Source organism: Arachis ipaensis, chromosome B1 (genome assembly GCF_059453495.1).
Source record: "Arachis ipaensis isolate K30076 ecotype BB chromosome B1, ASM5945349v1, whole genome shotgun sequence".
In the NCBI taxonomy this organism is placed as follows: domain Eukaryota; kingdom Viridiplantae; phylum Streptophyta; class Magnoliopsida; order Fabales; family Fabaceae; genus Arachis; species Arachis ipaensis.
Genome location: NC_142436.1, coordinates 25,672,479 through 25,676,116, shown reverse-complemented (window position 1 = coordinate 25,676,116; position 3,638 = coordinate 25,672,479). Strand labels below are relative to the sequence as shown.

The 3,638-nt window shown below is 36.1% G+C and overlaps 1 non-coding gene across 1 annotated transcript; it reads right to left on the bottom strand.

Annotated features, from left to right (window-relative positions):
• Positions 1–3,192: 3,192 nt before the first annotated feature.
• LOC148576007 (small nucleolar RNA R71) lies at positions 3,193–3,300 on the bottom strand. Its single transcript, XR_015902821.1, has one exon. It is a non-coding gene; the product is annotated as a small nucleolar RNA R71 (small nucleolar RNA).
• Between the last annotated feature and the right edge of the window lie 338 nt (positions 3,301–3,638).

Below are 3,638 nucleotides of genomic sequence, written 5' to 3'. Positions count from 1 at the left end.
TACAAAAGTTGGAGTTAAACGCCCAAACTGGCACAAAAGCTGGCGTTTAACTCCAAGAAAAGTCTCTACACATGGAATCTTCAATGCTCAGCCCAAGCACACACCAAGTGGGCCCGGAAGAAGATTTCTGTATTAATTACTGATTTTCGTAAATCCTAGGCTACTAGTTCTCTATAAATAGGACCTTATACTATTGTATTTTCATCTTTGGACGTTTAGTCCCTAGACCTTGGAGGCTGGCCATTCGGCCATGCTTACACCATTATCACTTTTGTATTTTCAACGGTGAAGTTTCTACACACCATAGATTAAGGTGTGGAGCTCTGCTGTTCTTCATGAATTAATACAAAGTACTATTGTTTTTCTATTCAACTTAAGTCTATTTCTTCTCCAAGATATTCATTCGTTCTTCAACTTGATGAATGTGATGATCCGTGACACTCATCATCATTCTCACCTATGAACATGTGCCTGACAACCACCTCTGTTCTACTAGCAATGGCTTGAACGCGTATCTCTTAGGTTTCTAATCTAAGATTGGAACCTTCGTGGTATAAGCTTGAATTATTGGCAGCCATTCTTGAGATCCGGAACGTCTAAACCTTGTCTGTGGTACTCTGAGTAGGATTTGGGAAGAGATGGCTGTGACGAGCTTCAAACTCGCAATTTTTGGGCGTGTGACAGACGCAAAAGGATCAATGGATCCTATTCCGACATGATCGAGAACCGACAGATGATTAGCCGTGCGGTGACAGCGCATTTGGAATGTTTTCATTGAGAGGACGGGAAGTAGCCATTGACAACGGTGATGCCCAACATATGCTTATCTGAAATTCCAACCAAAGAATTACATAAGTATCTCTATCTTTATTTTATGTTTTATTTATCTTTTAATTATCAATTCTCCATCACCATCTGAATTCGCCTGACTGAGATTTATAAGGTGACCATAGCTTGCTTCAAGCCGACAGTCTCCGTAGGATCGACCCTTACTCACGTAAGGTATTACTTGGACGACCCAGTACACTTGCTGGTTAGTTGTGCGGAATTGTGACAAAGTGTGATTCATGTTTAAGAGCTCCAAGTCCTTTGGCGCCATTGTTGATGATCACAATTTCGCATACCAAGTTTTTGGCGCCGTTGTCAGGGATTGTTCGAGTTTGGACAACTGACGGTTCATCTTGTTGCTTAGATTAGGTACTTTTCAGAATTTTTTCTAGAGTTTCAAGGTGATGTTCTTATCATCACAAAAGTTGATTGATTCTCATCAATTTAGCTGCTGAATGTAATGTCCTGCAGAAGCTTGGCCAAACATGTCTAATTTTTTTAGACTGAAGCTTTAGACTAAAATTGCATGATTCTTGGAATTCTTATTAAAAGTTTTGATTCTCTTTATTTTCTTTTCCATATAATTTTCAAAAAATTACAAAAAAATTTATAAAACCATAAAACCAAAAATATTTTATGTTTATTGTTTGAGTTTAGTATCAATTTTTAAGTTTGGTGTCAATTGCATTCTTCTTGCATTTTTCGAAAACATGCAATATGTTCTTCATTAATCTTCATGTTGTTCTTGATGATTTCATTTCTCTGATCTTTAAATTCTCTTGTTTTGTGTGTTTTGTTGTTTTTCTCATATGCATTCTCAATTTGTTAGTGTCTCCTACATGAAAATTTTTAAGTTTGGTGTCCTGCATGCATTGTTTATTTGATCTTAGTTGCAATTTTTATTGTTTTTCATCATTAAAAATTCAAAAATATTTTCAAAATTGTGTCTTTTCAAGTCAATAATATGTAGAATTGAAGATTCAGAACATTCAGCAGAGGAATCAAACAGAAAAAGCTGGGCGTTCAAAACGCCCAGTGAAGAAGGAAAACTGGCGTTTAAACGCTAGCCAGGGTACCTGGCTGGGCGTTTAACGCCCAAAAGGGTAGCATTTTGGGCGTTAAACGCCAGAATGGATGCCATTCTGGGCGTTTAACGCCAGAAGGACACAAGAGGGAGATTTTATTTTTAATTCAGATTTTTTTTCAAATTTTCATAATTTTTCAAAATCAAATCTTTTTCAAATCATATCTTTTCAATCATATCTCTTCAAAATCAATTTCTTTCCATTTTTTATTTTATTATTATTTTCGAAAATCCTTGCTATAATTAAAGATTTACTTCAAAATTTTCAAAGTTATTACTTGCCTATTAAGAAAGGATCAAATTTTAAATTTTAGAATCATATCTTCTAATTTCTTGTTAGTCAAGTAATCAACTTTAGTTTTAAAACTTTCTCTTTTTAGTCTGATTTTCAATCATATCTTTTCAATCACATCTTTTTCAAAATTAATTTTCAATCATATCTTTTTAATTTTTAATTTCAAAATCTTTTTCAAAAATCTTTTTCAAATTTTCAAATTTCTTTTAATTATTTCAAAATCTTTTTAATTTATTTTCGAAAATTCTTCCCCTCTTCTCACATCCTTCTATTTAAAGGATTAACACTCCTCCTCAAGGTATAATTCGAACTCCCTCCTTCTTTATATGTTCAAATTCTCTTCTATCTACCTCCTCCTTCTATTCTTCTTTTCCTCTGACACCTCAAGGAATCTCTATACTGTGACATAGAGGATTCCCTACTTTCTTGTTCTCTTCTCTTTCATATGAGCAGAAGCAAAGATAAAGGCATACTTGTTCAAGCTAATCCTGAACCTGAAAGGACCTTAAAGAGAAAGCTAAGATAAGCTAAAGCACAATTCTCTTTAGAGGGCCTAACAGAGCTCTTCAAGGAAGAAGAAACCATGGCAGCCGAAAACAACAATGCCAACAATGCAAGGAAGGTGCTTGGTGACTTTACTGCACCTACTCCTGACTTCTATGGGAGAAGCATCTCAATCCCTGCCATTGGAGCAAACAACTTTGAGCTTAAGCCTCAATTAGTTTCTCTAATGCAACAGAATTGCAAGTTTCATGGACTTCCATTGGAAGATCCTCATCAGTTCTTAGCTGAATTCTTGCAAATATGTGACACTGTCAAGACCAATGGGGTTGACCCTGAAGTCTACAGACTTATGCTCTTTCCTTTTGCTGTAAGAGACAGAGCTAGGACATAGTTGGATTCACAACCTAAAGAAAGCCTGAACTCTTGGAAAAAACTAGTCACTGCCTTATTGGCAAAGTTCTTTCCACCTCAAAAATTGAGCAAGCTAAGAGTGGAAGTCCAAACCTTCAGACAGAAGGAAGGTGAATCCCTCTATGAAGCATGGGAAAGATACAAGCAATTGATCAGAAGATGTCCTTCTGACATGCTTTCTGAATGGAGCATCATAGGTATTTTCTATGATGGTCTGTCTGAACTATCCAAGATGGCATTGGATAGCTCTACTGGAGGATCTCTTCATCTGAAGAAGACGCCTGCAGAAGCTCAAGAACTCATTGAAATGGTTGCAACTAACCAATTCATGTACACCTCTGAAAGGAATCCTGTGAATAATGGGACAAATCCGAAGAAAGGAGTTCTTGAAATTGACACTCTGAATACCATACTAGCTCAGAACAAAATATTGACTCAACAAGTCAATATAATTTCTCAAAGTCTGTTTGGAATGCAAGAAGCAACAGGCAGTACTAAGGAAGCTTCCTCTAAAGA